The sequence below is a fragment of the Protopterus annectens genome, chromosome 2.part1 (assembly GCF_019279795.1).
Source record: "Protopterus annectens isolate FY-2018-M chromosome 2.part1, PAN1.0, whole genome shotgun sequence".
Lineage (NCBI taxonomy): Eukaryota > Metazoa > Chordata > Ceratodontiformes > Protopteridae > Protopterus > Protopterus annectens.
Genome location: NC_056729.1, coordinates 621,461,263 through 621,477,834, shown reverse-complemented (window position 1 = coordinate 621,477,834; position 16,572 = coordinate 621,461,263).

The following is a 16,572-nucleotide window of genomic DNA, read 5'->3' as shown; positions in this document are numbered from 1 at the left end:
TCAGAAGGGTGTGCAACTGCTGGAAGTTACAAACCCAGATAAATGCAAGATTATTTGTAAGAAAAAAAAATAAAATAAAAACAAATGTAAAAAGGATGTGAGTGTGAGCTCTTTGTTCTGCCCAGAAGCCACAGCCCCAAGATATAGCATACATAGTGTTCAGAACCATTATCCAAGTGCAACATTGTAGTTGATCTAAAACATTACGTCCATACCATGATGGTGTGTTGCTTTCTGATGTCATTTGTTCAACAGCAGTTTGAGTTAATTTGTGAAAATACATTTTTATTTCTGATAAAGTTATATTGTATGAGATGTCATTTGGTTAAATGTCACTGCTATAAGCACTGGAAAAGTCAGTGTGTAGGGTTAGAGTTGCTATTTTGGTTTAGGTTTATAGCTTAAGGTTTGATTTTGGTTACTGTTAGAGTGAGATTTAGGATTTCAATTATGGTTGGGTTTAAAATTTAGTGTTCTAGGTGAGCTTTGATTTAGGATTTGTATAATTAGGGTTAAGCTTAGTTTTTGTAGGGATAGGTCTAGGGTTATAGTTAGGCTTAGGATTGCTTTTCAGCATTAAGGTTAAGTTTAACATTAAGGTAAGGGTTATAGAGCATAAGCATTGTGTTATCTGTGAAGGTATTTGGTAGGTTATGCTCACAGGAAACAATGTGAACAAGTAGCTGTATTTTTGTTTGTGCATTTTCAAATAGTTTGTATGCACAACAAAGTTTTCAGCTTGTTAGATTTAAAATATTTCTGTTTAGATTTACAAATTTCAGAATGTTTGTGTTTAAGCAGATGAAGTTGCACCCTATGCCACAAAGAGAAGTTTGGAAAGTCTATGCTTAAGTGTTTTAAAGAATGTTTATATGATGATAATTGTTCCTAATAGAAATCATTGCCAAAAAAAAATGATGGGTCAGGATGAAACTCATATATAGGGCATTTTTTTTTCAAAGTATGTTTCAGTTCCATCTGCTTTAGGCAATATTATTGTCTTCATCATCAACCTGTTTTTCAAATTTTCTACACAAGATCACTGGATTATGTGAACTATTGATTCATTTCTCAATTCAGAGACACTTTCCTACCTCCTTCGACAGTTGTGATTGACTGTCACACATCTTCTCTCACACAATCCATTATTTTCTTAGCAGGACATTCTATCATTTTCTTAGCAGGTCATTCTCAACTTCTCTTTCCTTTTTGTTTCTTCCAAATCTTCTTCACCAAGTCATCTTCTGCAAACATTTTATAAAGAAGAAGTCATCCACTAAAGCAAACTTACTGTTGTTCACAACATGGTTACACTTTGCTAAATTAGGAGAATTTATGCTCCTGTTTTGGATGACTTTAGCATTTGTTTTTAATTTTTTTAATGCATTAATTTTCTAAGTTGTTGTGGTCTTGAGTTTTAAGAGACGGGTTATCTAGAAGGCTTTTTCACCTGCAGTCTTCAGCAATGGAGAGCTTTGCAGAGTAATAGTATTATTTAAAGTAGAATGAAGCATATAGTCTATGTGCTTGTACTGTAGCTTGCAAGGTACAGGTGGGACGTTTTTGCGTGTCATGTTTGGGCCTGTACTGCAGCTTCTGAGGGACAGGTAGCTGGTTTCTGTGGAGTAATATTTGTGCCTGTACTGCAGCTTCTGAGGCACAGGTAGCCAGTTTCTGCAGGGTAATATTTGTGCCTGTATTGCAGCTTGGGAGGTACAGGTGGGCAGTTTCTGTGAGTAATACTTTGAACATCGGTGTGTGTAGGAGCAATGTTAATTTTGTTGCAAAGAGAAGTGATTTGATTCTTTAAGTTCTGCGGTAAAGTAATCTGTTCAACTAATACGTGTGATAAATCTGCAGATTTTGTTTACTGCTGCTTGCAGATTGCACCAACTTATGATGCAAAAAAAAAAAAAGAAGAACCTACCTTATAAGAAGTGATAACTGCACTAAGGAAATGAAGTCAGGAAAATCAGTAGGCTCAAATGAAGTCACAACAGATATGATCAATATGTTGGGTGTGTTTGGGGAGAAATAGATTATGTGAGTTGTCACAGCAGTATAGAGAGAAAGATGTTTCAGCACTCCAGTGTCAATGTACAAGAAGAAAGGGACATTCAAACCTGTGAGCAGTACAGAGTATAAATCGCCTGTCGTGGTGCAAGAAAGTGCTGGAGAGTGTGATTGATAACACATATGGAAAGAAGTAGAAAGTAAGATGGGCGATGAGCAGTTTGAATTCAGAGAGGGGCAGAAAACAACCAATCCAATGTTTGTAGTAAGACAGATAGTGGAAAAGAAGCTGGAAGTGGTGAAAGAGTCCAACTGGGCATTTCTAGATTTGGAGAAGTCATAGGACAATGCCTCAATAAAACTGAATTTGTGAAGTCCTGTCATGTTTCGAAGTCCCAAAAACATTGGTAGGATCAGTGTAGGTTATGTCCAAGGACCCAATGGCACAAGTACAGAAAATGTTCAGAATCAAAGGGGATTCCCAGTGGGAGTGGGTAGCATCAAGATTCAGTTCTTAGCCCACTCCTGTTCATGCTGGTGACGAACTATATTACCAAACAGATTGGAGGGGACCTATCAATAAAGCTGCTGCATGCGGGTGATGTTGCATTACAAGCAGACTCTGTACAGGAACATTAGCAAACGATAGGGAAATGGAATGAAAAACTGAAGGTACATGGGATAAAACTAAGTACTGACAAAACAGTTGCCATGACAGGAAATGGGTGAAAACAGAAAAAGCTGAATACTGGGATAGTGGGGAAAAGAATGGAACAGGTTAACAGCTTCAAGTATGTGGGGGTGGATGAAGAGAAGGGAAGGGGAATTTGAATGAGGAAGCCAAAGTTATGATCAGAGGGGCTGCAGCCAGAGGTACTGTATCACAGAAGGTAAGACAGTGACACTGACTCAAGAGCAGGGACAACAAGTGATGTGACACAGTGTTCCCAAGTAGAAAACAAATGAGAAAAAAGGAGTTGATGAGGATGATAATATTAAAAACATTATGTATTTTGAGCAGAGTTCAAAGTGACCATTTGAAGTAAACAATTTCTGTAGTATTATTTATATGGCAATGACTACTCTTACTTCAGTGGGTAGTAGATTAGAATATGATGACAATACCAACAGCATAATTTACCTGCAACTCTGAACAGAAAGCTTCATAACTTCAGTATTTTAGGGCTTAAATACTGTCTTGCATGTTTTCTGAAAAGTGATAAACGGAACCTAATTTTTTATCAATGAGTTGATTGTTAAGAATATAAACTGCAACTTCAGTTATAATAGGTGGAAGTAGTTCTTACCCAGTACAAGGAAAAGGCTGAGGGTGTTCATTAAAGCTGATTTCATGATATTCAACATCCGAGTGCACCAAGATAATTCCACCGAGTATAATATTCCCATCTTTTGAGTAGGACTCTACTGAGTGACTATTAAGTTCACATTGGATCTGCAAAGAACTCTTAATTATTGCACAACAGATTACTGAATATACCATTATATGTTTAATAAACATATTAGGTGGGGTAGTTTATGTAATCTCGCAGCGATTATGGTTGATTTACACAATGCACATTAGTTTAACTGAGATAAAGATAAAATTATTAGTCCATTGCTTTTATAAAAAAATTCACTGCAGGGTAATAAGAGTTAATACCTTGTTCTTCAATGGGTAACACCATACTGGTCACCATGCAAAAGTACAAATATAAGTTGCAGATATAAATTTGTTTAAAGTCTTTTTGCAACTGAAGCTGTTGTGCCTGTCCTATTGAAGTATCTTTTATTTATAGTTCTGACACACTTCCTCAAGCAATATTGAATGCAATTAGTATACTTTACTTAATGAGAAAAACATGACGATTATAATAATCAAGTATTTCTGATTACATTTGTTCTTCAGAAAACTAAGTAACTTTTCTCCCCACCAGACTTATTTATTTTAGCCAGTATTTTTTTAAATTATACATCAGCGCACCTTAATCAGATTTCAGAAATAACAATATGACTATACCGTTCATTAAAGTTAAGGAGTGAATTTTATCCATAGTTTTTGAGAAGATGAATGATATTTCCCAAGGCTAATAGTTTATTCTAATCTTAAATAGTCTGTGTAAATATGTTCTTTCCTTGGCAGGAAACCCAAGACCTATCATCTGAATAATAACCAATAATAAACAACTAGTTAGTCTAGTAATACACTCCATTTAATAAGTATGTGTTATTTATTATCTCTTCACCAGATTATAAGGTTCTACTGTATTATTCCACTTTAAAGTCAATGTGTGAGAGGAATCAGCTTGTTCAGAACCATTTACATGTACTGCATTTCCTTTTTTAATGAAATTTTATTATTCCCTATGTTTGCTTTCAAAAAAATTCTAAAATGTTTGAAGAAAAAAGAATGCATGTACTGCATCATTGTACTACTAAAATATCTGTGCAGTAATTTCATTAATTACTTTATTTATTTATATTAGGTTTTTTAGTCGGGTAAAACAAATTAGAAGCAGGTGTCTTTTTAATGTCTGAATTTCAGCTTCAGCTTGGTATACGCCTAGTAGCATAACTATTTTACCAGACTATCAGTGAGCCGTGCTTCACTGGATTATTTAAAATGTAATGATACACATCATGAGCAAACATGTTTGCAGCACACGCATGTATACTTTTCAAAATGCTTTATCATAAACTTACAAAATATCACTACACAGTCATCACAATATTGTAAACTACATACAAATTACTCTTTTTAATGAATAAGAACAATTAGACATACCCTGGGGTTCATTAATATTCATGTAGGTGTCACATAACACCTACATGTTGTAAGCATGTTAGCATGATAAACAGCAGGGTAATCAAATACGCATGCTTGTCATTGCACCTACACTTTTGCAAGCTCCTTTTTTGTGGTCAGCAATAGTGTTTATGGGTATGGAAATGTGCTTTCAAGTATGAGAACAGAATGTAAACAAAATGGCTCACATGCAGGCAATGCTCAGATATGGGCATGCACTTTAGCACAGACATATAAAGGGGAAGTGCAGTGAAGGAATACAGAATGAAGGGGAGTGAAATGGGAGGAATTATACACAAATAACTGCGGTATACTGCATAATTAATTAATGTTGAAGGGGAAATGTGTAACTTGTACTTATTCAACAGCCAAATGTCATGAAGTGTCTATGAAGGATATCTTGACATATGCAATATTGATATAATGATAATTAATGTGAATGACAATACCTTAATTATGCACATAAATAGAAATGGACATGCTAATAAAGGATGTGACAGTGATATAAAGTTGCAGTGTAACAAATGCAAGTGAAAATGCAATATAAATATTAATTAAATGCTAACTTGAGATAACAGCAAGGACAGAAGATACTTTATGGGATGTATGCATATAATGCAGTTATTGCACATGAGATGTATATACAGGGAGTTTATGTATGAAAATTGACACCACTGTGTATTCTTCACCTCAGCATGCGTACAGAAGAACAAAAGGACGTTACATCTGTAATGTTAGGTGAATCAGAAATGGACAAGTTCTTGCAAAGAAATGACAGTGGCACCAAAGGGAAAGTATATAGGTTGTATAGTTATGCAAATGCTAAATGGTAATATAATAACAAACAACGTACATAAGTGACAAATGACAACACAGAATGGATGGCATGTCATAAGTCCAGGTTTGCCATTTCTGATTTGCAAACATCTTCAGCATTGTAATACTGGGCATGCTCACATGCATTACAGGGAACAGTAACATAACAGCAATTCAACAGCAGCAGCAAAATAGAAAATGTTGTAAAAAAGGACCAATCACAGCCTCTGATGGTCTGGCAGCATGCCATACAGTAAGAAATGCCAGAAAGGTAAACAAACCAATAAATCCAAAATGACGGCTCACACCAGTTGCAGGCAAACTTTTCATTCAGAACAGCAGTGAAAGCTTGTAAGCACTTTCGTCCCAAGTTTAAAACAATACAGGAACTTCTTCAGACAAGCAAAAAAGAGCTAAACCTGCACTTACATAAAGCAAGGCATATTACATCATTTCCTCTTTGCAAACTTAAAGGGAAATCATGCTCGTAACTAAAGGCTATGGTCCTGCATACCAAATATAAAAATGTTACATGTTAATACACAGTACAAATTTAAATTGCTAGAATAATGTTTAAAAATATATAATAAAGGCATATTAAAACATATTAAATGTTTCATAAATATATAAATAGTTATACTAGTGCTTCAAAGGGCACAGGGTTAAGCACTCAAAACATTCAAGTTCCTATGTAAAAATAACTTCAAATTGAAAAATGTATCAACATTTATCATACCCATTCTGTTCTAACTAATATACTAATATACTTTCACATCTCTTAAGTATGTCATCATACTGAAATGGGCAAGACTGAAAATAAAAAATAAATAATAAAATAAAACTGCACTAAATGCAATATGTTCAGGTCAGTGGATCTAGATGTAGGGTATTGCCATATTTTCAGCAGGACTTTGTCAAATTGTGACAAGTTAACATTAATCAATGCACTGACCACAAATTCAAGTTCATTGTGCTGGACACCATATCCCTTCATTAAGTGGAGGAGCCTGTCCCTTCTTGTTAGAAAAAGCCGAATTATTTTGACAGATAAGGTTAGACTCTACACACTGGCCAAGCTTAAATGACCACTTATCGATATCTAGCCTTTTACAGCTTAAGGCTTTAAATAGATTAGGTTGCCACCTTTTCAAATGGCCATAGTGGGACATTTTTGGGACACACATCAAATTTTACACGCCGACACAAACCCACGGTCAGTACAAAGGATAGAACTTTCCTTTTTTGCCTAAATATAAGCTTATTCTTGTAGCAGTTTAGTTGCTTATTCTGTTTCTTGTAACATGTAGGTGTTTTAGATACAGAAATAACTATTTTATGCAACTATTACATTACAAATGGGACATAATTATGTCCTACAATCTCAGGACATTTGCCATTTTTAATATTTTTGGTCAGGACAAAACCGCCCAAAGAGGGACTGTCCCTCGCAAAGTGGGACAGGTGGTAACCCTAAAATAGATAAGACATCCCTTTGTTCCCATATGTGGATGTTTATTATTTTATAATAACTCATGTGACTATGAACCCAGAATTAACTTAGAACACACGCGCATACATGTTTACTTCTAGACCCACTGATGGAACAGAACAACCTACCTGTCCACTTGCATCATCTATACAGCATATTATCAGCAGCCAACACCACAGGAGAATAAAGAATACAAGTGAGACATACAGCATCTATGAAGAGATGCCATCAGCAGTATATTGCCAAGGAGATGTATCTGGTAACATTATTTTTGCAGCCAATCAGGGTTGTAAAACTTGCCAGTGCAAATGTGTGCAAAATAATCATGAATTCATTGGCATTCACACCTGCAGAAGTTAAGCACTGCAGTACCCCAACATCTTACGTATCTAGTTACATATTACAGAAAATAGTATAAGACATGCAGGCACCACAGGAGAAGTCTGACATTTAAATAGTGACATTTCACTTGCGAATGAATGACCTCATCAGTGGGTTGAATCAGGGGTATAGGCAGACAGTACAATGTTATAATTATGGTCTCTTACTAATACCACACAAAACACATGCTATTTGAACAATGGAAACATTCTCAATCTACCCCACTTAACAAATGTTTGCATCACTTCCCTCTAAAAACAAGGAATGGATATTTTTTTCAATCTATGACTCTTATTTGAAGCAATAATTTACACATTTGTAGACAGAGTATTGCTTAAAAGCAATGTTTTCTTTATGCAATCTCTAGAAAATTATGCTCATTAGAGTACAAACAGTATGCATAGGTACACCTTTGTGTTGCAAAGAAGTTTTGGATATAAAAGCTGGGCTTAGAGGATGATGAAGTTATCTAGTAGTTTAAAAAGATGCATCCAGAGGAGAAGTTGATTAAGCATGTGTTCACCTCACCGTAAACACCCTCACACAGACAGACAGACACACACACACACATACACACACACACACACACACACACACACACACACACACACACACACACACACACACACACACACACGCATGAGCACGCACGCACAAGCACGCACACACACAAACACGCACACACACACACACACACACACACACACACACACACACACACACACGCACACACAATCTTTCAAATTGTGCATCAGACCTTATACCTATATAGGTTACACAGTGTAAAGAGCAATGTTTTAGTTACAAGTGTTACAGGAGAAATATGACTCTTAAGGTCAGAGAGTGCACTTTCATCAGGATGACCTCATCACTGTGTTTCACTGAGGATGATTCCATAAAAATTGCAATAAGGCTGTTTGTGCATTTAAATGCATTGTTTTCAGGGGAAGTGTATACAGCAACAAATATTACATACACACACAAACACACATCTTCTATGCTGGGCATCAAACCTCCTACATATCGCATTTCACAATCTAGAGAGCACTGTATTAGCCACAGGAGAACTCTAACTCTTAAAGGTGGAGAGTAGACTTTTCTCAGGTTGACCTCATCAGTGTGTTTCACAGAGAATGTTTTATCCAAAAGTGGGACAAAGGAAGTGTATGAACAATTAAATGTAAGCATCTCAGGGGGAAGTTGATACAGCACAAAGCGCTGCACTCAGTCAGACACATTCACATTTTTGATGTTGGGCATTGAACCTCCTACCTATATAGTTAAAAAATCTAAAGAGCACTGTATCACTTGCAAACATCACAGGAGGTCTGACTTTTAAGGTAGAGAGTGCACTTTTGTCAAAGTGACCTCAACAGTATGTCTCACAGAGGATGTTTCTGTAAAAATTGGGATAAGGGAGCTGTGAGAACAATGAAATGCGTTCTTTTTAGGAGAAGAAGATACAGCATCAGCTATTAAACACAGTTTCACATGCACACACACACTTACACAAGTCTTGGATGCTGGGCATCAAACTGCCTTCATATCTAGTTACACAATATCGAGAGCATGGCATTAGTTGCAAGTGTGACAGAAGATGACTGACACTACCACTGCAAAATGGAACATTTGAATATTTTTAAAATCTACTGTTTAAATGAGATGGTACTGTACATTGCAAGTTGCACAAAAAAATGCATATGTGTGCACAGGATAATATGACATCACTATGATTGTCACATCTAATTGCATACTTTTATAATGAAATGTAGACACTGTCCTTAATGTGCATTGTGTTAATGTGAGGGGCATAGACATGCTCAACATAATGGGCTGACATACATACTGACTGTTGTACACCAGTGGATTATCAGTCAAACATTCCTGTGACTTCAAGTTGAGATGACTACACACTTGTATTGTGTCATAGGTTCATAGGTTCATAGGTAGGTTCTAGGCTATCTGCCCGAAGGCATTTATAAGCCTAGCCAGCATATGTTGGCTTTCGCTGCCCCCTTAGATTAGTTCCCTGTGCCTCTGTCCAGCAGATCCACTGAAGTGATCCCCGGGATAAACTTTCTGTTTCCCATCCACTCGTCAAGGTTTCTTTTGAAGAATGTTAGCAAGGAGCTCTGCCTAATGTAGATTGAAATCTTGTTCCAAAGCATGGGAAGTCTCTGGGACAGGAAACTATCTCTCCAGCATGTCCTATTTATTGTTTTGGTGAGGCTTAGATCCCTAGAGCGTGTGGCTCGAGGGGATAAGGTTTTCTTTAGGTGGAGCATGTCCATCAGTTCTGAGTTGGACATGGCCTTGTATATCAGGCAGAGATCACCACTGAGTAGGTGGTATGCAACTGAGTACAGCTGGAGTTTCTTCAGTCAAGCTGCATAGGGCATCTGTTTGAGGCCAGTGATCCTCTTGGTGAGGTACTTCTGTGGTCTTTCCAGCTGTTGCAGGTGTCTTGTAAGGTACATCCCAAATGGGGCGTTGTACTCTATAATGGGTCTGATGAGTGATGAGTAGAGGGGCACAATGACCTTTTTTGATCTGGATGTGAACTTTTTTGTGATTAGGTGGGCCACGTAGAAGGATTTTCTAACCAGTTTAGCAATGTGATTATCAAAGGTGAGATTACACTCTACTTGGGTCCCCAGATCCCTTATTACGTCTTCTGTACTTAGGGAACTACCACCTATGTGGTAGTTTGTGGGTACTTAGTTTTTTCCAAAGGAGATGACTATGCACATTTTGGCATTTAGCTTGAGGCCATGATTTTGGCACTAGGTATCCATCTCAGTGAGACCCTTTTGGAGGATATCTGGGTCAGCCAGAGAGTCAATTATAGCCCCTAGTTTGCAGTTGTCTGTGAACTTGGTCAGCCATAGTCCTCCTGTGCTTGCCTGTACCTCTGAGAAATATATGCTGAACAGGAGGGGTCCTAGGACTAAGCCCTGGGGAATGCCACTTGTAACTGGTTTAGAGTCAAACCTAGCTCCCGCAACTCTCACCATGTGGGTTCTGTCTGTGAGCCAGTTGGCAACCCATCTTGTGACGTAGTTGTTTATGTTCAGGCTGGTGAGCTTGTCTATAATACCAGAATGGGGAATGGTGTTGAAAGTCTTTCCGAGGTCTAGGAAGGCTGTATGTACCACCTTTCCCTCATCTATAGCCTTGATAACTGTCTCAAAGAAGTCCATCAGATTTAGGAGGCATGATCTGCCCTTAACAAAGCTGAACTGGGTAGGGTCCAGTGTTTGGAGGTTCCCAATGTCTCTGTTAATGAATTCCATGATGATGTGCTCCATTGCCTTGCAGACCAAGCTAGTCAGGCATATAGGGTGATAGTTCCTGGGGGCTGTTGTGGCTCCACCTTTGTAGAGCAGAATAACTGTTGCTGTGCACCACTCTATGGGTATGTAACCTGTGGAGAGGCTGAGTTTGAACAGTGTGTTTAGGTGAGGGGTTAGTTCGTCTTTGAGCTTGTGTAGGACGCGGCCTGGGACACCGCCTGGTCCCATTGATGCTGTGTTTTTGGCTTTGGAGAGGGCTGTTTTAACCTGAATGTCTGTGATTTCAGGGAATCTACATTCTTCTAGCATAGTTATGTGCCCTTTTGGGGGTGAGAGGGGGGTGAAGTTTGCACTGAACCTGTCTGCCAGGATCTTGGCGATATCGGTCGGTTCAGTGTATTTTGTGCCATTCTGCACTAACTCTGAGCAGATCTGAGTATTTCCACTTAGATTCTTGACATAGCTAAAGAATACCTTGTGGTTATCTTTGGAGTCCTTGACAATTTTTCTTTTGAAGCTTGCCTTGGATGATTTTTTATGAGGGATCATAGTTTCTTGCTGATAATGATCAGGGATGTCTTTCCTTCTTGGGATTACACTATTTTCTGTACTAGTTTCCTCCTTCTATTGTATAGCTTGTTTATGGCAGGAGTCCACCAGACTGGTTTCTTTTTCTTGGAGGAGTGAGTCTTGGTTTTGCTTGGGATGGCATGATCCATGCATTCTTGTAGGTGCCCATAGAATGCATTAGTAAAGGATTTTGCAGCTTGGACAGCATTATCCTTCAGCATAGGGGCTTTGAAACTTTCCACTTCGGTCTTAAGTAATGTGAAGTTTGCTTTCGAAAGACATGGGCATATGGGGGTGGGGGTGGAATGTGTATATCCAAAGTGATTTGTTTATGGTCAGATCTAACCAGTGAGGGGGTGACCTCCTATGTGGAACACCAGCCGCCCATGTTGGTGATGACCAGGTCCAATATGTTGTCACCTCTGGTGGGAGTGTTGACCAGCTGAAACAGGACATTTGAGTTTATAAATTCTAGGAAATGTTGGGCAAGGGAGTTAGTACTTGAGTAGTTCTCCCAGTTAATGTTTGGGTAATTGAAATCACCCAATATTAGAGTTTTTTGTAGGACCTTTATGTTTCCCAGTTTTTCCAGAAATGCGGAATGGGGGTCCTGGGACATGGTGGGTGATCTGTAGCAAGCAACAATTTCAATTGCAGTTTTTCCTGTTGTTAGTTGCACGTGGATGATCTCTGAAGCATCGTGCTGTGCCACTAACATGGAGGTGTGGGGATCCTTGATGAATATGTATGCGCCCCCACTTTTTGTATTTCGGTTGGGGTTCTGTGGCTGAAATGTATGATATGAGTTGTAGCCTGGTAGTGCTGGGGTGCTCTCTGGAGCCTTAAACCAGGTTTCTGTTACTGCACATATATCGATTTTCTTCATACTGAGGAGTGCCTCGAGTGCATGCATTTTGAGGTTTAGACTTCTGGCATTGAGTAGCATTTGACCTTCAGTTTTTTGTTACTTGTGTTATTTATGGCAGTGGGTTTGTCTTTTGAGACTTGCCTAAAAAAGGCACTATGGGGGTGGTAAGAGCATTGGCCAGTATTCAAAAGCCTAAGGGTGACAGGTGCAAGCCATCTCTAGTGAAGCAGCGTGGCTTGTTGAGCATGTCATCCCAGGTGGAAAGACACTGGATCCCCTTTGAATTACACCAGAAACTTAACCAATTGTTGAAATCAAGAATTTTTTCTTTATACCGTGGTATCATTCTTGGTGAGGGCAGCATGCTACTCAGGGTCAAGGTCATACTGGCCTGGGCTACGTGATCAGAGAGCTCTTCCATGTCTCTTTTCATGTAGTCCAGGGAGGTATGGCTCAGGTCATTCACACCAACATAGACAATGACAGTCATATTTGTACTTGTTCTGGACTGACCTGAGTGCTTGTGTTATGTGGTGGATCCTGGCACCCGACAGGCAACTAAAAGTAATCTCCTTATTCAGCCTAGTGAGTGGGACGTCAGTGTGCCTGACTATAGAGTCACCTATTACTAGTATGTTGTGTATGTTATTTTGCCTTAAGGGCTGTGATTGCATGGCACACTGGTTTTTAAGTATGTGTTTCATGGTTTGTGTTGGGGGAGTGGAGGTTGCTTGGATGTTTGCTTTGGAGGTCTCTGTTGGTTTTGCAGATTTTTATTTAGAGCCTCTGAGTATGTTTACATGTATTTATGTGTGTTTTTTGCCGGTGCTGGTTTAATGGGTCTATGTAGGACTGGTGGTGTGTTGCAAGTATTTCCCTTCTCCTCTTGACTGTCTGATCCAGTCTTGGGTTGAGAGAGCTTAGCCTTCAGTTTGGCTGTATAATTTCATCTCTTGCATGTATTAGTGTTTGATGGTAGGAGGAGAGGGTTGTCTGTGTACATGGGCATACTTGCATTATGTACATTGGCAAGACAAAGATGAAAGTCAAGTGTAGGACAGTGCACTGCAGAATGAGTGATGGAATCCATGAGAACAGGTTAACCAAGCTTGTAACACAGTGCAAGTGAAATACTGAATTGCAGACATACTTTAAATGAATGAAGTGAGTCAACATCATTCTGAAATTAAGATCTCCTGTTGACAAAAGTATTACAGAGATACAAATGTCGTGCAACATAAAACTGTAATTGTTTGATTTTCTCTTTATTTATTGTACTCTTTGAGTGCAGTGCTGCTAAGCTGCATTGCACTGCTGATGCCAAGTGTTAGCACAAGTGTAATCATGTTTTGAAGTGTTGAACTTAGAATTGGAATTAGCATACCTCTCAAGTGTACCTCATTATGAGGAATGTTCCTCATTTAGGGTCTTAAAACATTAATGTTTCTTGAAGTTCCATACCAAAAAGATCTGTTACACATTCAGTGTTAGCAGTTTTTTTAACCGATATCCATGGTAAATAGAACTGAATCATATTGATTCATTAAAATAACTATTATATAATTAAAAATATCAAATGTCAGCTATCCTATGAGCTTCCTAGATGAAGTTGTTAGTAAGCTGTTATTGAGTGTTCCACATTTTGACTATTTGTTTCACATTATGATAGGTAGTGTTCCTGATTTTGGAGATGGAAGTTTGAGAGCTATGGAATTAGCATGAATCTATGTTGATCTATACTGACTTCTGTACAAACATCTGCACTAGATAGGCTTCACAATAGGTATCAGGCTCATCACTTTTGCAGCAGAACAATTATGTGTTAAGTAAAGCTGTAACCAACATTTTTATCCACAGGAGTCCGACAACACATCCTGAAATATTTTTTCATTCATATGTATTTGAAAATTTACAGTATGCCAAGAAAAAGATGTACACCAGAGTGTTATGTAAGCACAGCACATAGAAAGTCATAACTATGATAGTTACTATTTTACAGCAGGTTTCTGCCAATGTGAATGTATGTATATCTCTTTATTACCCTATCGAGCACTGTAATGTGTACTTCCAACACTTCAGCTTGTTCAAAAGTATATTAAAGTGATCAAACATAGCTAAGCACAGTGGTGCAAAGTGTGACAGATTAATATGAATTATGGCAATAAGATCAATAGCTATTGCCTAAAGCTGTGTGTTTTACATTTAGCCTTAGCTGAATTTCTTGCCTGGCACCAGACATTTCACAAATGCAGACATGGAAGATTAATGATACAGCATGGACAAGATACATTGACAGGGTGACATGGAGTCAGCAACAAAGTACATTATGAAAGGAGAAAAATAATGGTGGATCATAACAATATGTAGACATCAGGTACACATACATCATTGTACCAAAATCAGGGAGTAACACTTAGCTAATGGCTGGATTAGAAACCTTGAAATTATTCATAATGTATCTACACACATGAACATTAATCATGTCACAAAGGAATTACTACTTCACAGCATTAAAATAACACAATTTAAGCACAGTGACATGTTACTTGCACCGTGTAGTCGTTTAGTGAGAAACATCAATTGATATTCCAGTTGTTGGATATTTATTTAACATTTGTTTACTAGGAAAGTCCGACTTTGAATGAGGCCAATTTTCAGCAGAGGTCCAGGGAGAAATGCTCCACACACATGTCTTTGTAACATAGGAGGAAACCAGAGTACCCTGAGAAAACCCACACAAATCCAAGAAAGACGTGCAGACTGCACACAGAAGGCACTCCAGCCAAGAATCGAACTGGAGAACCTCCTACTGTGAGGTGACAACACTACTGCTTCATCACTGTGCCATCCACTGTGGTATGCCTGGTTAGGTACATACCAACGGGGGATTGTACTTAATGATAGGTCTGATGAATGCTGAATACAATGGAACAATGACTTCCTTGGACCTAGATGGCACACCATTATTTATAAGTTGCACAACATAGAATGATTTCCTCACCAATGTAGATATGTTATGGGCAAAGATTAGATTACTGTCTTTTTGAGTCCCTGAGTCCCTGACTACTGTTTCAGCTTTTAGAGTATTGTCAGTATGATAGTTACCAGGGGCGGATGACTTCCTAATGGATACCATTATGCATTTCTTGGCATTTTGTTTTAATTCATGGCTCTGATACAATTTATTTGCCTGTTATCAGCCCTTCCTGTAGAACATGTGTATAAGTGTTAGATTTTATAACTACGCAGTACCAAAGGTGATGCAGTGTCACTCATAATCTACATTGTCCCTCTCTCCATCTCACCTTGCTGGTGTAACATTTCCTTTCTGTATCATTATTCTTCCCCATCCGCATTTTCACAATGTGTGGCAACCGGAAACAAATACAGCTAAGGCTAAATGGAAGCACACGGCTTATGGCAATACCTTATGTTTTTTTTTTTTTTTTGCACCAGAATGCTCTAAAGGTTTGAACGCAGATGAATGAAAAATGTTTTAGAATGTTTTGTATGAGTCCTGTGGTTGTAAATGTTGGCTACACTTTTCCTTAATACACTGTTATCCTGCTGCTATACTAATGTGCCTGCTCCCCATCATTATCCCTGTCTTGTACAGATCTTGCCTGAATAATTATGGTAAACTTTCAACTGGAACAGCAAACACAAACTAGAGAAGCACACAAAAGGAGTGCCACAGAATCCACAAGCCACTTAGACCTTAACGCAGGTTTATTGGGTACAATAAAAAAAGCGTTTTCGCCACTACTATCGAGTAGCTTCTTCAGAGGTACAAGAACCAAAAGCAGCTGCAAGCTCTTTGGTCCTATTTAAATTATAAAATCAATTACAATTCAATTAGACAAGTCAATTAAATACATCACTTCCTGTTGTTGAATAATCAAACATTTAAAAAAATAGTATCTGTTAAAAAACATAACATATGGCATTCCCCTTTTACAGCAACCAAAGGTGGCATATGAAATACTTAGTAAAATACTAAACAAATAATCTGACATAATTAAAATACCAAGAGGCATGTAAGACCCTTAAAAAATTCTATTATCTGCTATTGACATAGAATTATGTAAAGTGAAATAACTTCCTTCTGTAATGCAAAGATTTTTATGTATAGTACTATGATTTTAAATTTAATTTTATGTTACACATGTGACCACTTAAATCAGTAGTAAGCCGTAGTAAACTCAAACTACCCTCACTAATAATGCTTAAAGGAATGTAAACTAGGTGTATACTTCCAAGTTTCAATAAGAGCCATTCAGGAAATAAAATAAATTTATCCCCGGGATTCATGAAGCTCGGCGCAAGGCCGGCGTAAGGC